This window comes from Hyla sarda, chromosome 4, assembly GCF_029499605.1.
Source record: "Hyla sarda isolate aHylSar1 chromosome 4, aHylSar1.hap1, whole genome shotgun sequence".
In the NCBI taxonomy this organism is placed as follows: domain Eukaryota; kingdom Metazoa; phylum Chordata; class Amphibia; order Anura; family Hylidae; genus Hyla; species Hyla sarda.
In genome coordinates this window covers 41389131-41403037 of record NC_079192.1, presented here as the reverse complement: position 1 = coordinate 41403037, position 13907 = coordinate 41389131, and the positions used below count along the sequence as shown (strand labels likewise).

At 46.2% G+C, this 13907-nt stretch overlaps 40 non-coding genes across 40 annotated transcripts; all 40 read left to right on the top strand.

Annotated features, from left to right (window-relative positions):
* The first annotated feature begins 17 nt into the window (after nucleotides 1-17).
* On the top strand, nucleotides 18-90 carry TRNAR-ACG (transfer RNA arginine (anticodon ACG)). Its single transcript has one exon. It is a non-coding gene; the product is annotated as a tRNA-Arg (tRNA).
* Nucleotides 91-460: 370 nt separating this feature from the next.
* On the top strand, nucleotides 461-533 carry TRNAR-ACG (transfer RNA arginine (anticodon ACG)). The gene has a single exon. It is a non-coding gene; the product is annotated as a tRNA-Arg (tRNA).
* Nucleotides 534-541: 8 nt separating this feature from the next.
* Nucleotides 542-613, top strand: TRNAH-GUG (transfer RNA histidin (anticodon GUG)). The gene has a single exon. It is a non-coding gene; the product is annotated as a tRNA-His (tRNA).
* A 290-nt stretch (nucleotides 614-903) lies between these two features.
* On the top strand, nucleotides 904-976 carry TRNAR-ACG (transfer RNA arginine (anticodon ACG)). Its single transcript has one exon. It is a non-coding gene; the product is annotated as a tRNA-Arg (tRNA).
* An 8-nt stretch (nucleotides 977-984) lies between these two features.
* TRNAH-GUG (transfer RNA histidin (anticodon GUG)) lies at nucleotides 985-1056 on the top strand. The gene has a single exon. It is a non-coding gene; the product is annotated as a tRNA-His (tRNA).
* A 307-nt stretch (nucleotides 1057-1363) lies between these two features.
* TRNAR-ACG (transfer RNA arginine (anticodon ACG)) lies at nucleotides 1364-1436 on the top strand. The gene has a single exon. It is a non-coding gene; the product is annotated as a tRNA-Arg (tRNA).
* Nucleotides 1437-1806: 370 nt separating this feature from the next.
* On the top strand, nucleotides 1807-1879 carry TRNAR-ACG (transfer RNA arginine (anticodon ACG)). Its single transcript has one exon. It is a non-coding gene; the product is annotated as a tRNA-Arg (tRNA).
* Nucleotides 1880-1887: 8 nt separating this feature from the next.
* TRNAH-GUG (transfer RNA histidin (anticodon GUG)) lies at nucleotides 1888-1959 on the top strand. The gene has a single exon. It is a non-coding gene; the product is annotated as a tRNA-His (tRNA).
* Nucleotides 1960-2249: 290 nt separating this feature from the next.
* On the top strand, nucleotides 2250-2322 carry TRNAR-ACG (transfer RNA arginine (anticodon ACG)). Its single transcript has one exon. It is a non-coding gene; the product is annotated as a tRNA-Arg (tRNA).
* Nucleotides 2323-2692: 370 nt separating this feature from the next.
* On the top strand, nucleotides 2693-2765 carry TRNAR-ACG (transfer RNA arginine (anticodon ACG)). Its single transcript has one exon. It is a non-coding gene; the product is annotated as a tRNA-Arg (tRNA).
* A 511-nt stretch (nucleotides 2766-3276) lies between these two features.
* TRNAR-ACG (transfer RNA arginine (anticodon ACG)) lies at nucleotides 3277-3349 on the top strand. The gene has a single exon. It is a non-coding gene; the product is annotated as a tRNA-Arg (tRNA).
* A 120-nt stretch (nucleotides 3350-3469) lies between these two features.
* TRNAH-GUG (transfer RNA histidin (anticodon GUG)) lies at nucleotides 3470-3541 on the top strand. The gene has a single exon. It is a non-coding gene; the product is annotated as a tRNA-His (tRNA).
* A 577-nt stretch (nucleotides 3542-4118) lies between these two features.
* Nucleotides 4119-4191, top strand: TRNAR-ACG (transfer RNA arginine (anticodon ACG)). Its single transcript has one exon. It is a non-coding gene; the product is annotated as a tRNA-Arg (tRNA).
* Nucleotides 4192-4734: 543 nt separating this feature from the next.
* TRNAR-ACG (transfer RNA arginine (anticodon ACG)) lies at nucleotides 4735-4807 on the top strand. Its single transcript has one exon. It is a non-coding gene; the product is annotated as a tRNA-Arg (tRNA).
* Nucleotides 4808-5535: 728 nt separating this feature from the next.
* TRNAR-ACG (transfer RNA arginine (anticodon ACG)) lies at nucleotides 5536-5608 on the top strand. Its single transcript has one exon. It is a non-coding gene; the product is annotated as a tRNA-Arg (tRNA).
* A 370-nt stretch (nucleotides 5609-5978) lies between these two features.
* Nucleotides 5979-6051, top strand: TRNAR-ACG (transfer RNA arginine (anticodon ACG)). The gene has a single exon. It is a non-coding gene; the product is annotated as a tRNA-Arg (tRNA).
* Nucleotides 6052-6438: 387 nt separating this feature from the next.
* TRNAR-ACG (transfer RNA arginine (anticodon ACG)) lies at nucleotides 6439-6511 on the top strand. The gene has a single exon. It is a non-coding gene; the product is annotated as a tRNA-Arg (tRNA).
* Nucleotides 6512-6519: 8 nt separating this feature from the next.
* TRNAH-GUG (transfer RNA histidin (anticodon GUG)) lies at nucleotides 6520-6591 on the top strand. Its single transcript has one exon. It is a non-coding gene; the product is annotated as a tRNA-His (tRNA).
* Nucleotides 6592-6786: 195 nt separating this feature from the next.
* TRNAR-ACG (transfer RNA arginine (anticodon ACG)) lies at nucleotides 6787-6859 on the top strand. The gene has a single exon. It is a non-coding gene; the product is annotated as a tRNA-Arg (tRNA).
* An 8-nt stretch (nucleotides 6860-6867) lies between these two features.
* On the top strand, nucleotides 6868-6939 carry TRNAH-GUG (transfer RNA histidin (anticodon GUG)). The gene has a single exon. It is a non-coding gene; the product is annotated as a tRNA-His (tRNA).
* A 290-nt stretch (nucleotides 6940-7229) lies between these two features.
* TRNAR-ACG (transfer RNA arginine (anticodon ACG)) lies at nucleotides 7230-7302 on the top strand. Its single transcript has one exon. It is a non-coding gene; the product is annotated as a tRNA-Arg (tRNA).
* An 8-nt stretch (nucleotides 7303-7310) lies between these two features.
* Nucleotides 7311-7382, top strand: TRNAH-GUG (transfer RNA histidin (anticodon GUG)). Its single transcript has one exon. It is a non-coding gene; the product is annotated as a tRNA-His (tRNA).
* Nucleotides 7383-7672: 290 nt separating this feature from the next.
* On the top strand, nucleotides 7673-7745 carry TRNAR-ACG (transfer RNA arginine (anticodon ACG)). The gene has a single exon. It is a non-coding gene; the product is annotated as a tRNA-Arg (tRNA).
* A 376-nt stretch (nucleotides 7746-8121) lies between these two features.
* TRNAR-ACG (transfer RNA arginine (anticodon ACG)) lies at nucleotides 8122-8194 on the top strand. Its single transcript has one exon. It is a non-coding gene; the product is annotated as a tRNA-Arg (tRNA).
* An 8-nt stretch (nucleotides 8195-8202) lies between these two features.
* On the top strand, nucleotides 8203-8274 carry TRNAH-GUG (transfer RNA histidin (anticodon GUG)). The gene has a single exon. It is a non-coding gene; the product is annotated as a tRNA-His (tRNA).
* Nucleotides 8275-8564: 290 nt separating this feature from the next.
* Nucleotides 8565-8637, top strand: TRNAC-ACA (transfer RNA cysteine (anticodon ACA)). Its single transcript has one exon. It is a non-coding gene; the product is annotated as a tRNA-Cys (tRNA).
* A 370-nt stretch (nucleotides 8638-9007) lies between these two features.
* On the top strand, nucleotides 9008-9080 carry TRNAR-ACG (transfer RNA arginine (anticodon ACG)). The gene has a single exon. It is a non-coding gene; the product is annotated as a tRNA-Arg (tRNA).
* Nucleotides 9081-9467: 387 nt separating this feature from the next.
* Nucleotides 9468-9540, top strand: TRNAR-ACG (transfer RNA arginine (anticodon ACG)). The gene has a single exon. It is a non-coding gene; the product is annotated as a tRNA-Arg (tRNA).
* Nucleotides 9541-10268: 728 nt separating this feature from the next.
* Nucleotides 10269-10341, top strand: TRNAR-ACG (transfer RNA arginine (anticodon ACG)). Its single transcript has one exon. It is a non-coding gene; the product is annotated as a tRNA-Arg (tRNA).
* A 370-nt stretch (nucleotides 10342-10711) lies between these two features.
* On the top strand, nucleotides 10712-10784 carry TRNAR-ACG (transfer RNA arginine (anticodon ACG)). Its single transcript has one exon. It is a non-coding gene; the product is annotated as a tRNA-Arg (tRNA).
* An 8-nt stretch (nucleotides 10785-10792) lies between these two features.
* TRNAH-GUG (transfer RNA histidin (anticodon GUG)) lies at nucleotides 10793-10864 on the top strand. Its single transcript has one exon. It is a non-coding gene; the product is annotated as a tRNA-His (tRNA).
* Nucleotides 10865-11154: 290 nt separating this feature from the next.
* Nucleotides 11155-11227, top strand: TRNAR-ACG (transfer RNA arginine (anticodon ACG)). The gene has a single exon. It is a non-coding gene; the product is annotated as a tRNA-Arg (tRNA).
* A 370-nt stretch (nucleotides 11228-11597) lies between these two features.
* Nucleotides 11598-11670, top strand: TRNAR-ACG (transfer RNA arginine (anticodon ACG)). The gene has a single exon. It is a non-coding gene; the product is annotated as a tRNA-Arg (tRNA).
* Nucleotides 11671-11678: 8 nt separating this feature from the next.
* TRNAH-GUG (transfer RNA histidin (anticodon GUG)) lies at nucleotides 11679-11750 on the top strand. The gene has a single exon. It is a non-coding gene; the product is annotated as a tRNA-His (tRNA).
* A 290-nt stretch (nucleotides 11751-12040) lies between these two features.
* Nucleotides 12041-12113, top strand: TRNAR-ACG (transfer RNA arginine (anticodon ACG)). Its single transcript has one exon. It is a non-coding gene; the product is annotated as a tRNA-Arg (tRNA).
* Nucleotides 12114-12483: 370 nt separating this feature from the next.
* On the top strand, nucleotides 12484-12556 carry TRNAR-ACG (transfer RNA arginine (anticodon ACG)). Its single transcript has one exon. It is a non-coding gene; the product is annotated as a tRNA-Arg (tRNA).
* An 8-nt stretch (nucleotides 12557-12564) lies between these two features.
* Nucleotides 12565-12636, top strand: TRNAH-GUG (transfer RNA histidin (anticodon GUG)). Its single transcript has one exon. It is a non-coding gene; the product is annotated as a tRNA-His (tRNA).
* A 290-nt stretch (nucleotides 12637-12926) lies between these two features.
* TRNAR-ACG (transfer RNA arginine (anticodon ACG)) lies at nucleotides 12927-12999 on the top strand. The gene has a single exon. It is a non-coding gene; the product is annotated as a tRNA-Arg (tRNA).
* A 370-nt stretch (nucleotides 13000-13369) lies between these two features.
* On the top strand, nucleotides 13370-13442 carry TRNAR-ACG (transfer RNA arginine (anticodon ACG)). The gene has a single exon. It is a non-coding gene; the product is annotated as a tRNA-Arg (tRNA).
* Nucleotides 13443-13801: 359 nt separating this feature from the next.
* TRNAR-ACG (transfer RNA arginine (anticodon ACG)) lies at nucleotides 13802-13874 on the top strand. The gene has a single exon. It is a non-coding gene; the product is annotated as a tRNA-Arg (tRNA).
* Nucleotides 13875-13907: the final 33 nt, after the last annotated feature.

The window sequence follows — 13907 nt, the reverse complement described above, 5'->3', positions numbered from 1 at the left end:
CAGTTGTTTTTTCAGCAGGGCCAGTGGCGCAATGGATAACGCGTCTGACTACGGATCAGAAGATTGTAGGTTCGACTCCTACCTGGCTTGGGAAGGGTGCCGTGATTGTATAGTGGTTAGTACTCTGCGTTGTGGCCGCAGCAACCCCGCTTCGAATCTGGGTCACGGCATCTCATCCTTGCTTCCAATTTTAACACTTCTAACCCAAGGTTGAAGAATCTTTAGGATTTCCAGGAAGTAGACCCCAAATTTCATCTGCTAATTGTTTTGGATGACTTTAATCTGCCAAGTAGTGATTTCGCCCTTTGTAAAAATGTGTTGTAAGGACAACACATTTAGTCTCTGGACGGTTCCGATTTGATTTGCAAGAAACGGAAGACACTTTTGGCAATGGTACCATGTGGCAGGTTTTCTAGTACTTCACAAATGAGGCACCGGTTTGGCAGTTGTTTTTTCAGCAGGGCCAGTGGCGCAATGAATAACGCGTCTGACTACGGATCAGAAGATTGTAGGTTCGACTCCTACCTGGCTCGGGAATGTTGCCGTGATCGTATAGTGGTTAGTACTCTGCGTTGTGGCCGCAGCAACCCCGGTTCGAATCCGGGTCACGGCATCTCATCCTTGCTTCCAATTTTAACACTTCTACCCCAAGGTTGAAGAATCTTTAGGATTTCCAGGAAGTAGACCCCAAGTTTCATCTGCTAATTGTTTTGGATGACTTTAATCTGCCAAGTAGTGATTTCGCCCTTTGTAAAAATGTGTTGTAAGGACAACACATTTAGTCTCTGGACGGTTCCGATTTGATTTGCAAGAAACGGAAGACACTTTTGGCAATGGTACCATGTGGCAGGTTTTCCAGTACTTCAGAAATGAGGCACCGGTTTGGCAGTTGTTTTTTCAGCAGGGCCAGTGGCGCAATGGATAACGCGTCTGACTACGGATCAGAAGATTGTAGGTTCAACTCCTACCTGGCTCGGGAATGTTGCCGTGATCGTATAGCGGTTAGTACTCTGCGTTGTGGCCGCAGCAACCCCGGTTCGAATCCGGGTCACGGCATCTCATCCTTGCTTCCATTTTTAACACTTCTACCCCAAGGTTGAAGAATCTTTAGGATTTCCAGGAAGTAAACCCCAAGTTTCATCTCCTGCATGATTTCTTCTGCTAATTGTTTTGGATGACTTTAATCTGCCAAGTAGTGATTTCGCCCTTTGTAAAAATGTGTTGTAAGGACAACACATTTAGTCTCTGGACGGTTCCGATTTGATTTGCAAGAAACGGAAGGCACTTTTGGCAATGGTACCATGTGGCAGGTTTTCCAGTACTTCAGAAATGAGGCACCGGTTTGGCAGTTGTTTTTTCAGCAGGGCCAGTGGCGCAATGGATAACGCGTCTGACTACGGATCAGAAGATTGTAGGTTCGACTCCTACCTGGCTTGGGAAGGTTGCCGTGATCGTATAGTGGTTAGTACTCTGCGTTGTGGCCGCAGCAACCCCGCTTCGAATCTGGGTCACGGCATCTCATCCTTGCTTCCAATTTTAACACTTCTAACCCAAGGTTGAAGAATCTTTAGGATTTCCAGGAAGTAGACCCCAAATTTCATCTGCTAATTGTTTTGGATGACTTTAATCTGCCAAGTAGTGATTTCGCCCTTTGTAAAAATGTGTTGTAAGGACAACACATTTAGTCTCTGGACGGTTCCGATTTGATTTGCAAGAAACGGAAGACACTTTTGGCAATGGTACCATGTGGCAGGTTTTCTAGTACTTCACAAATGAGGCACCGGTTTGGCAGTTGTTTTTTCAGCAGGGCCAGTGGCGCAATGAATAACGCGTCTGACTACGGATCAGAAGATTGTAGGTTCGACTCCTACCTGGCTCGGGAATGTTGCCGTGATCGTATAGTGGTTAGTACTCTGCGTTGTGGCCGCAGCAACCCCGGTTCGAATCCGGGTCACGGCATCTCATCCTTGCTTCCAATTTTAACACTTCTACCCCAAGGTTGAAGAATCTTTAGGATTTCCAGGAAGTAGACCCCAAGTTTCATCTGCTAATTGTTTTGGATGACTTTAATCTGCCAAGTAGTGATTTCGCCCTTTGTAAAAATGTGTTGTAAGGACAACACATTTAGTCTCTGGACGGTTCCGATTTGATTTGCAAGAAACGGAAGACACTTTTGGCAATGGTACCATGTGGCAGGTTTTCCAGTACTTCAGAAATGAGGCACCGGTTTGGCAGTTGTTTTTTCAGCAGGGCCAGTGGCGCAATGGATAACACGTCTGACTACGGATCAGAAGATTGTAGGTTCGACTCCTACCTGGCTCGGGAAGGTTGCCGTGATCGTATAGTGGTTAGTACTCTGCGTTGTGGCCGCAGCAACCCAGGTTCTAATCCGGGTCACGGCATCTCATCCTTGCTTCCATTTTTAACACTTCTACCCCAAGGTTGAAGAATCTTTAGGATTTCCAGGAAGTAAACCCCAAGTTTCATCTGCTAATTGTTTTGGATGACTTTAATCTGCCAAGTAGTGATTTCGCCCTTTGTAAAAATGTGTTGTAAGGACAACACATTTAGTCTCTGGACGGTTCCGATTTGATTTGCAAGAAACGGAAGACACTTTTGGCAATGGTACCATGTGGCAGGTTTTCTAGTACTTCACAAATGAGGCACCGGTTTGGCAGTTGTTTTTTCAGCAGGGCCAGTGGCGCAATGGATAACGCGTCTGACTACGGATCAGAAGATTGTAGGTTCGACTCCTACCTGGCTCGGGAATGTTGCCGTGATCGTATAGTGGTTAGTACTCTGCGTTGTGGCCGCAGCAACCCCGGGTCACGGCATCTCATCCTTGCTTCCAATTTTAACACTTCTACCCCATGGTTGAAGAATCTTTAGGATTTCCAGGAAGTAGACCCCAAGTTTCATCTGCTAATTGTTTTGGATGACTTTAATCTGCCAAGTAGTGATTTCGCCCTTTGTAAAAATGTGTTGTAAGGACAACACATTTAGTCTCTGGACGGTTCCGATTTGATTTGCAAGAAACGGAAGACACTTTTGGCAATGGTACCATGTGGCAGGTTTTCCAGTTCTTCAGAAATGAGGCACCGGTTAGTAGTTATTTCGCCCTTTGTAAAAATGTGTTGTAAGGACAACACATTTAGTCTCTGGACGGTTCCGATTTGATTTGCAAGAAACGGAAGACACTTTTGGCAATGGTACCATGTGGCAGGTTTTCCAGTACTTCAGAAATGAGGCACCGGTTTGGCAGTTGTTTTTTCAGCAGGGCCAGTGGCGCAATGGATAACGCGTCTGACTACGGATCAGAAGATTGTAGGTTCGACTCCTACCTGGCTTGGGAAGGTTGCCGTGATCGTATAGTGGTTAGTACTCTGCGTTGCCAGTGGCGCAATGGATAACGCGTCTGACTACGGATCAGAAGATTGTAGGTTCGACTCCTACCTGGCTCGGGAATGTTGCCGTGATCGTATAGCGGTTAGTACTCTGCGTTGTGGCCGCAGCAACCCCGGTTCGAATCCGGGTTACGGCATCTCATCCTTGCTTCCATTTTTAACACTTCTACCCCAAGGTTGAAGAATCTTTAGGATTTCCAGGAAGTTGTCCCCAAGTTTCATCTGCTAATTGTTTTGGATGACTTTAATCTGCCAAGTAGTGATTTCGCCCTTTGTAAAAATGTGTTGTAAGGACAACACATTTAGTCTCTGGACAGTTCCGATTTGATTTGCAAGAAACGGAAGACACTTTTGGCAATGGTACCATGTGGCAGGTTTTCCAGTACTTCACAAATGAGGCACCGGTTTGGCAGTTGTTTTTTCAGCAGGGCCAGTGGCGCAATTTTAACACTTCTAACCCAAGGTTGAAGAATCTTTAGGATTTCCAGGAAGTAGACCCCAAGTTTCATCTGCTAATTGTTTTGGATGACTTTAATCTGCCAAGTAGTGATTTCGCCCTTTGTAAAAATGTGTTGTAAGGACAACACATTTAGTCTCTGGACGGTTCCGATTTGATTTGCAAGAAACGGAAGACACTTTTGGCAATGGTACCATGTGGCAGGTTTTCAAGTACTTCACAAATGAGGCACCGGTTTGGCAGTTGTTTTTTCAGCAGGGCCAGTGGCGCAATGGATAACGCGTCTGACTACGGATCAGAAGATTGTAGGTTCGACTCCTACCTGGCTCGGGAATGTTGCCGTGATCGTATAGTGGTTAGTACTCTGCGTTGTGGCCACAGCAACCCCGGTTCGATTCCGGGTCACGGCATCTCATCCTTGCTTCTAATTTTAACACTTCTACCCCAAGGTTGAAGAATCTTTAGGTTCGACTCCTACCTGGCTCGGGAATGTTGCCGTGATCGTATAGCAGTTAGTACTCTGCGTTGTGGCCGCAGCAACCCCGGTTCGAATCCGGGTCACGGCATCTCATCCTTGCTTCCATTTTTAACACTTCTACCCCAAGGTTGAAGAATCTTTAGGATTTCCAGGAAGTAAACCCCAAGTTTCATCTCCTGCATGATTTCTTCTGCTAATTGTTTTGGATGACTTTAATCTGCCAAGTAGTGATTTCGCCCTTTGTAAAAATGTGTTGTAAGGACAACACATTTAGTCTCTGGACGGTTCCGATTTGATTTGCAAGAAACGGAAGACACTTTTGGCAATGGTACCATGTGGCAGGTTTTCCAGTACTTCAGAAATGGGGCACCGGTTTGGCAGTTGTTTTTTCAGCAGGGCCAGTGGCGCAATGGATAACGCGTCTGACTACGGATCAGAAGATTGTAGGTTCGACTCCTACCTGGCTCGGGAATGTTGCCGTGATCGTATAGCGGCTAGTACTCTGCGTTGTGGCCGCAGCAACCTCAGTTCGAATCCGGGTCACGGCATCTCATCCTTGCTTCCATTTTTAACACTTCTACCCCAAGGTTGAAGAATCTTTAGGATTTCCAGGAAGTAAACCCCAAGTTTCATCTCCTGCATGATTTCTTCTGCTAATTGTTTTGGATGACTTTAATCTGCCAAGTAGTGATTTCGCCCTTTGTAAAAATGTGTTGTAAGGACAACACATTTAGTCTCTGGACGGTTCCGATTTGATTTGCAAGAAACGGAAGACACTTTTGGCAATGGTACCATGTGGCAGGTTTTCCAGTACTTCAGAAATGAGGCACCGGTTTGGCAGTTGTTTTTTCAGCAGGGCGCAATGGATAACGCGTCTGACTACGGATCAGAAGATTGTAGGTTCGAGTCCTACCTGGCTCGGGAATGTTGCCGTGATCGTATAGTGGTTAGTACTCTGCGTTGTGGCCGCAGCAACCCTGGTTCGAATCCGGGTCACTGCATCTCATCCTTGCTTCCATTTTTAACACTTCTACCCCAAGGTTGAAGAATATTTAGGATTTCCAGGAAGTAGACCCCAAGTTTCATCTTCTGCATGATTTGCAAGAAACGGAAGACACTTTTGGCATTGGTATCATGTGGCAGGTTTTCCAGTACTTCACAAATGAGGCACCGGTTTGGCAGGTGTTTTTTCAGCAGGGCCAGTGGCGCAATGGATAACGCGTCTGACTACGGATCAGAAGATTGTAGGTTCGACTCCTACCTGGCTCGGGAATGTTGCCGTGATCGTATAGTGGTTAGTACTCTGCGTTGTGGCCGCAGCAATCCCGGTTCGGATCCGGGTCACGGCATCTCATCCTTGCTTCCAATTTTAACACTTCTACCCCAAGGTTGAAGAATCTTTAGGATTTCCAGGAAGTAGACCCCAAGTTTCATCTGCTAATTGTTTTGGATGACTTTAATCTGCCAAGTAGTGATTTCGCCCTTTGTAAAAATGTGTTGTAAGGACAACACATTTAGTCTCTGGACGGTTCCGATTTGATTTGCAAGAAACGGAAGACACTTTTGGCAATGGTACCATGTGGCAGGTTTTCCAGTACTTCAGAAATGAGGCACCGGTTTGGCAGTTGTTTTTTCAGCAGGGCTAGTGGCGCAATGGATAACGCGTCTGACTACGAATCAGAAGATTGTAGGTTCGACTCCTACCTGGCTCGGGAATGTTGCCGTTATCGTATAGCGGTTAGTACTCTGCGTTGTGGCCGCAGCAACCCTGGTTCGAATCCGGGTCACGGCATCTCATCCTTGCTTCCATTTTTAACACTTCTACCCCAAGGTTGAAGAATCTTTAGGATTTCCAGGAAGTAAACCCCAAGTTTCATCTCCTGCATGATTTCTTCTGCTAATTGTTTTGGATGACTTTAATCTGCCAAGTAGTGATTTCGCCCTTTGTAAAAATGTGTTGTAAGGACAACACATTTAGTCTCTGGACGGTTCCGATTTGATTTGCAAGAAACGGAAGACACTTTTGGCAATGGTACCATGTGGCAGGTTTTCCAGTACTTCTGAAATGAGGCACCGGTTTGGCAGTTGTTTTTTCAGCAGGGCCAGTGGCGCAATGGATAACGCGTCTGACTACGGATCAGAAGATTGTAGGTTCGACTCCTACCTGGCTCGGGAATGTTGCCGTGATCGTATAGTGGTTAGTACTCTGCGTTGTGGCCGCAGCAACCCTGGTTCGAATCCGGGTCACGGCATCTCATCCTTGCTTCCATTTTTAACACTTCTACCCCAAGGTTGAAGAATATTTAGGATTTCCAGGAAGTAGACCCCAAGTTTCATCTTCTGCATGATTTGCAAGAAACGGAAGACACTTTTGGCATTGGTATCATGTGGCAGGTTTTCCAGTACTTCACAAATGAGGCACCGGTTTGGCAGGTGTTTTTTCAGCAGGGCCAGTGGCGCAATGGATAACGCGTCTGACTACGGATCAGAAGATTGTAGGTTCGACTCCTACCTGGCTCGGGAATGTTGCCGTGATCGTATAGTGGTTAGTACTCTGCGTTGTGGCCGCAGCAACCCCGGTTCGAATCCGGGTCACGGCATCTCATCCTTGCTTCCAATTTTAACACTTCTACCCCAAGGTTGAAGAATCTTTAGGATTTCCAGGAAGTAGACCCCAAGTTTCATCTGCTAATTGTTTTGGATGACTTTAATCTGCCAAGTAGTGATTTCGCCCTTTGTAAAAATGTGTTGTAAGGACAACACATTTAGTCTCTGGACGGTTCCGATTTGATTTGCAAGAAACGGAAGACACTTTTGGCAATGGTACCATGTGGCAGGTTTTCCAGTACTTCAGAAATGAGGCACCGGTTTGGCAGTTGCTTTTTCAGCAGGGCCAGTGGCGCAATGGATAATGCATCTGACTACGGATCAGAAGATTGTAGGTTCGACTCCTACCTGGTTCGGGAATGTTGCCGTGATCGTATAGTGGTTAGTACTCTGCGTTGTGGCCGCAGCAACCCCGGTTCGAATCCGGGTCACGGCATCTCATCCTTGCTTCCAATTTTAACACTTCTACCCCAAGGTTGAAGAATCTTTAGGATTTCCAGGAAGTAGACCCCAAGTTTCATCTGCTAATTGTTTTGGATGACTTTAATCTGCCAAGTAGTGATTTCGCCCTTTGTAAAAATGTGTTGTAAGGACAACACATTTAGTCTCTGGACGGTTCCGATTTGATTTGCAAGAAACGGAAGACACTTTTGGCAATGGTACCATGTGGCAGGTTTTCCAGTACTTCAGAAATGAGGCACCGGTTTGGCAGTTGTGTTTTCAGCAGGGCCAGTGGCGCAATGGATAACGCGTCTGACTACGGATCAGAAGATTGTAGGTTCGACTCCTACCTGGCTCGGGAATGTTGCCGTGATCGTATAGCGGTTAGTACTCTGCGTTGTGGCCGCAGCAAATCCGGGTCACGGCATCTCATCCTTACTTCCATTTTTAACACTTCTACCCCAAGGTTGAAGAATCTTTAGGATTTCCAGGAAGTAAACCCCAAGTTTCATCTCCTGCATGATTTCTTCTGCTAATTGTTTTGGATGACTTTAATCTGCCAAGTAGTGATTTCGCCCTTTGTAAAAATGTGTTGTAAGGACAACACATTTAGTCTCTGGACGGTTCGGATTTGATTTGCAAGAAACGGAAGACACTTTTGGCAATGGTACCATGTGGCAGGTTTTCCAGTACTTCACAAATGAGGCACCGGTTTGGCAGTTGTTTTTTCAGCAGGGCCAGTGGCGCAATGGATAACGCGTCTGACTACGGATCAGAAGATTGTAGGTTCGACTCCTACCTGGCTCGGGAATGTTGCCGTGATCGTATAGTGGTTAGTACTCTGCGTTGTGGCCGCAGCAACCCCGGTTCAAATCCGGGTCACGGCATCTCATCCTTGCTTCCAATTTTAACACTTCTACCCCAAGGTTGAAGAATCTTTAGGATTTCCAGGAAGTAGACCCCAAGTTTCATCTGCTAATTGTTTTGGATGACTTTAATCTGCCAAGTAGTGATTTCGCCCTTTGTAAAAATGTGTTGTAAGGACAACACATTTAGTCTCTGGACGGTTCCGATTTGATTTGCAAGAAACGGAAGACACTTTTGGCAATGGTACCATGTGGCAGGTTTTCCAGTACTTCAGAAATGAGGCACCGGTTTGGCAGTTATTTTTTCAGCAGGGCCAGTGGCGCAATGGATAACACGTCTGACTACAGATCAGAAGATTGTAGGTTCGACTCCTACCTGGCTCGGGAATGTTGCCGTGATCGTATAGTGGTTAGTACTCTGCGTTGTGGCCACAGCAACCCCGGTTCGAATCCGGGTCACGGCATCTCATCCTTGCTTCCAATTTTAACACTTCTAACCCAAGGTTGAAGAATCTTTAGGATTTCCAGGAAGTAGACCCCAAGTTTCATCTGCTAATTGTTTTGGATGACTTTAATCTGCCAAGTAGTGATTTCGCCCTTTGTAAAAATGTGTTGTAAGGACAACACATTTAGTCTCTGGACGGTTCCGATTTGATTTGCAAGAAACGGAAGACACTTTTGGCAATGGTACCATGTGGCAGGTTTTCAAGTACTTCACAAATGAGGCACCGGTTTGGCAGTTGTTTTTTCAGCAGGGCCAGTGGCGCAATGGATAACGCGTCTGACTACGGATCAGAAGATTGTAGGTTCGACTCCTACCTGGCTCGGGAATGTTGCCGTGATCGTATAGTGGTTAGTACTCTGCGTTGTGGCCACAGCAACCCCGGTTCGATTCCGGGTCACGGCATCTCATCCTTGCTTCTAATTTTAACACTTCTACCCCAAGGTTGAAGAATCTTTAGGATTTCCAGGAAGTAAACCCCAAGTTTCATCTCCTGCATGATTTCTTCTGCTAATTGTTTTGGATGACTTTAATCTGCCAAGTAGTGATTTCGCCCTTTGTAAAAATGTGTTGTAAGGACAACACATTTAGTCTCTGGACGGTTCCGATTTGATTTGCAAGAAACGGAAGACACTTTTGGCAATGGTACCATGTGGCAGGTTTTCCAGTACTTCAGAAATGGGGCACCGGTTTGGCAGTTGTTTTTTCAGCAGGGCCAGTGGCGCAATGGATAACGCGTCTGACTACGGATCAGAAGATTGTAGGTTCGACTCCTACCTGGCTCGGGAATGTTGCCGTGATCGTATAGCGGCTAGTACTCTGCGTTGTGGCCGCAGCAACCTCAGTTCGAATCCGGGTCACGGCATCTCATCCTTGCTTCCATTTTTAACACTTCTACCCCAAGGTTGAAGAATCTTTAGGATTTCCAGGAAGTAAACCCCAAGTTTCATCTCCTGCATGATTTCTTCTGCTAATTGTTTTGGATGACTTTAATCTGCCAAGTAGTGATTTCGCCCTTTGTAAAAATGTGTTGTAAGGACAACACATTTAGTCTCTGGACGGTTCCGATTTGATTTGCAAGAAACGGAAGACACTTTTGGCAATGGTACCATGTGGCAGGTTTTCCAGTACTTCAGAAATGAGGCACCGGTTTGGCAGTTGTTTTTTCAGCAGGGCGCAATGGATAACGCGTCTGACTACGGATCAGAAGATTGTAGGTTCGAGTCCTACCTGGCTCGGGAATGTTGCCGTGATCGTATAGTGGTTAGTACTCTGCGTTGTGGCCGCAGCAACCCTGGTTCGAATCCGGGTCACTGCATCTCATCCTTGCTTCCATTTTTAACACTTCTACCCCAAGGTTGAAGAATATTTAGGATTTCCAGGAAGTAGACCCCAAGTTTCATCTTCTGCATGATTTGCAAGAAACGGAAGACACTTTTGGCATTGGTATCATGTGGCAGGTTTTCCAGTACTTCACAAATGAGGCACCGGTTTGGCAGGTGTTTTTTCAGCAGGGCCAGTGGCGCAATGGATAACGCGTCTGACTACGGATCAGAAGATTGTAGGTTCGACTCCTACCTGGCTCGGGAATGTTGCCGTGATCGTATAGTGGTTAGTACTCTGCGTTGTGGCCGCAGCAATCCCGGTTCGGAACCGGGTCACGGCATCTCATCCTTGCTTCCAATTTTAACACTTCTACCCCAAGGTTGAAGAATCTTTAGGATTTCCAGGAAGTAGACCCCAAGTTTCATCTGCTAATTGTTTTGGATGACTTTAATCTGCCAAGTAGTGATTTCGCCCTTTGTAAAAATGTGTTGTAAGGACAACACATTTAGTCTCTGGACGGTTCCGATTTGATTTGCAAGAAACGGAAGACACTTTTGGCAATGGTACCATGTGGCAGGTTTTCCAGTACTTCAGAAATGAGGCACCGGTTTGGCAGTTGCTTTTTCAGCAGGGCCAGTGGCGCAATGGATAATGCGTCTGACTACGGATCAGAAGATTGTAGGTTCGACTCCTACCTGGCTCGGGAATGTTGCCGTGATCGTATAGTGGTTAGTACTCTGCGTTGTGGCCGCAGCAACCCCGGTTCGAATCCGGGTCACGGCATCTCATCCTTGCTTCCAATTTTAACACTTCTACCCCAAGGTTGAAGAATCTTTAGGATTTCCAGGAAGTAGACCCCAAGTTTCATCTGCTAATTGTTTTGGATGACTTTAATCTGCCAAGTAGTGATTTCGCCCTTTGTAAAAATGTGTTGTAAGGACAACACATTTAGTCTCTGGACGGTTCCGATTTGATTTGCAAGAAACGGAAGACACTTTTGGCAATGGTACCATGTGGCAGGTTTTCCAGTACTTCAGAAATGAGGCACCGGTTTGGCAGTTGTTTTTTCAGTAGGGCCAGTGGCGCAATGGATAACGCGTCTGACTACGGATCAGAAGATTGTAGGTTCGACTCCTACCTGGCTCGGGAATGTTGCCGTGATCGTATAGCGGTTAGTACTCTGCATTGTGGCTGCAGCAACCCCGCTTCGAATCTGGGTCACGGCATCTCATCCTTGCTTCCAATTTTAACACTTCTACCCCAAGGTTGAAGAATCTTTAGGATTTCCAGGAAGTAGACCCCAAGTTTCATCTGCTAATTGTTTTGGATGACTTTAATCTGCCAAGTAGTGATTTCGCCCTTTGTAAAAATGTGTTGTAAGGACAACACATTTAGTCTCTGGACGGTTCGGATTTGATTTGCAAGAAACGGAAGACACTTTTGGCAATGGTACCATGTGGCAGGTTTTCCAGTACTTCACAAATGAGGCACCGGTTTGGCAGTTGTTTTTTCAGCAGGGCCAGTGGCGCAATGGATAACGCGTCTGACTACGGATCAGAAGATTGTAGGTTCGACTCCTACCTGGCTCGGGAATGTTGCCGTGATCGTATAGTGGTTAGTACTCTGCGTTGTGGCCGCAGCAACCCCGGTTCAAATCCGGGTCACGGCATCTCATCCTTGCTTCCAATTTTAACACTTCTACCCCAAGGTTGAAGAATCTTTAGGATTTCCAGGAAGTAGACCCCAAGTTTCATCTGCTAATTGTTTTGGATGACTTTAATCTGCCAAGTAGTGATTTCGCCCTTTGTAAAAATGTGTTGTAAGGACAACACATTTAGTCTCTGGACGGTTCCGATTTGATTTGCAAGAAACGGAAGACACTTTTGGCAATGGTACCATGTGGCAGGTTTTCCAGTACTTCAGAAATGAGGCACCGGTTTGGCAGTTGTTTTTTCAGTAGGGCCAGTGGCGCAATGGATAACGCGTCTGACTACGGATCAGAAGATTGTAGGTTCGACTCCTACCTGGCTCGGGAATGTTGCCGTGATCGTATAGCGGTTAGTACTCTGCATTGTGGCTGCAGCAACCCCGCTTCGAATCTGGGTCACGGCATCTCATCCTTGCTTCCAATTTTAACACTTCTACCCCAAGGTTGAAGAATCTTTAGGATTTCCAGGAAGTAGACCCCAAGTTTCATCTGCTAATTGTTTTGAATGACTTTAATCTGCCAAGTAGTGATTTCGCCCTTTGTAAAAATGTGTTGTAAGGACAACACATTTAGTCTCTGGACGGTTCGGATTTGATTTGCAAGAAACGGAAGACACTTTTGGCAATGGTACCATGTGGCAGGTTTTCCAGTACTTCACAAATGAGGCACCGGTTTGGCAGTTGTTTTTTCAGCAGGGCCAGTGGCGCAATGGATAACGCGTCTGACTACGGATCAGAAGATTGTAGGTTCGACTCCTACCTGGCTCGGGAATGTTGCCGTGATCGTATAGTGGTTAGTACTCTGCGTTGTGGCCGCAGCAACCCCGGTTCAAATCCGGGTCACGGCATCTCATCCTTGCTTCCAATTTTAACACTTCTACCCCAAGGTTGAAGAATCTTTAGGATTTCCAGGAAGTAGACCCCAAGTTTCATCTGCTAATTGTTTTGGATGACTTTAATCTGCCAAGTAGTGATTTCGCCCTTTGTAAAAATGTGTTGTAAGGACAACACATTTAGTCTCTGGACGGTTCCGATTTGATTTGCAAGAAACGGAAGACACTTTTGGCAATGGTACCATGTGGCAGGTTTTCCAGTACTTCAGAAATGAGGCACCGGTTTGGCAGTTGTTTTTTCAGCAGGGCCAGTGGCGCAATGGATAACGCGTCTGACTACGGATCAGAAGATTGTAGGTTCGACTCCTACCTGGCTCGGGAATGTTGCCGTGATCGTATAGCGGTTAGTACTCTGCATTGTGGCTGCAGCAACCCCGCTTCGAATCTGGGTCACGGCATCTCATCCTTGCTTCCAATTTTAACACTTCTACCCCAAGGTTGAAGAATCTTTAGGATTTCCAGGAAGTAGACCCCAAGTTTCATCTGCTAATTGTTTTGGATGACTTTAATCTGCCAAGTAGTGATTTCGCCCTTTGTAAAAATGTGTTGTAAGGACAACACATTTAGTCTCTGGACGGTTCCGATTTGATTTGCAAGAAACGGAAGACACTTTTGGCAATGGTACCATGTGGCAGGTTTTCCAGTACTTCAGAAATGAGGCACCGGTTTGGCAGTTATGTTTTCAGCAGGGCCAGTGGCGCAACGGATAACGCGTCTGACTACGGATCAGAAGATTGTAGGTTCGACTCCTACCTGGCTCGGGAATGTTGCCGTGATCGTATAGTGGTTAGTACTCTGCATTGTGGCCGCAGCGAGTCCGGGTCACGGCATCTCATCCTTGCTTCCAATTTTAACACTTCTACCCCAAGGTTGAAGAATCTTTAGGATTTCCAGGAAGTAGACCCCAAGTTTCATCTGCTAATTGTTTTGGATGACTTTAATCTGCCAAGTAGTGATTTCGCCCTTTGTAAAAATGTGTTGTAAGGACAACACATTTAGTCTCTGGACGGTTCCGATTTGATTTGCAAGAAACGGAAGACACTTTTGGCAATGGTACCATGTGGCAGGTTTTCCAGTACTTCACAAATGAGGCACCGGTTTGGCAGTTGTTTTTTCAGCAGGGCCAGTGGCGCAATGGATAACGCGTCTGACTACGGATCAGAAGATTGTAGGTTCGACTCCTACCTGGCTCAGGAAGGTTGCCGTGATCGTATAGTGGTTAGTAC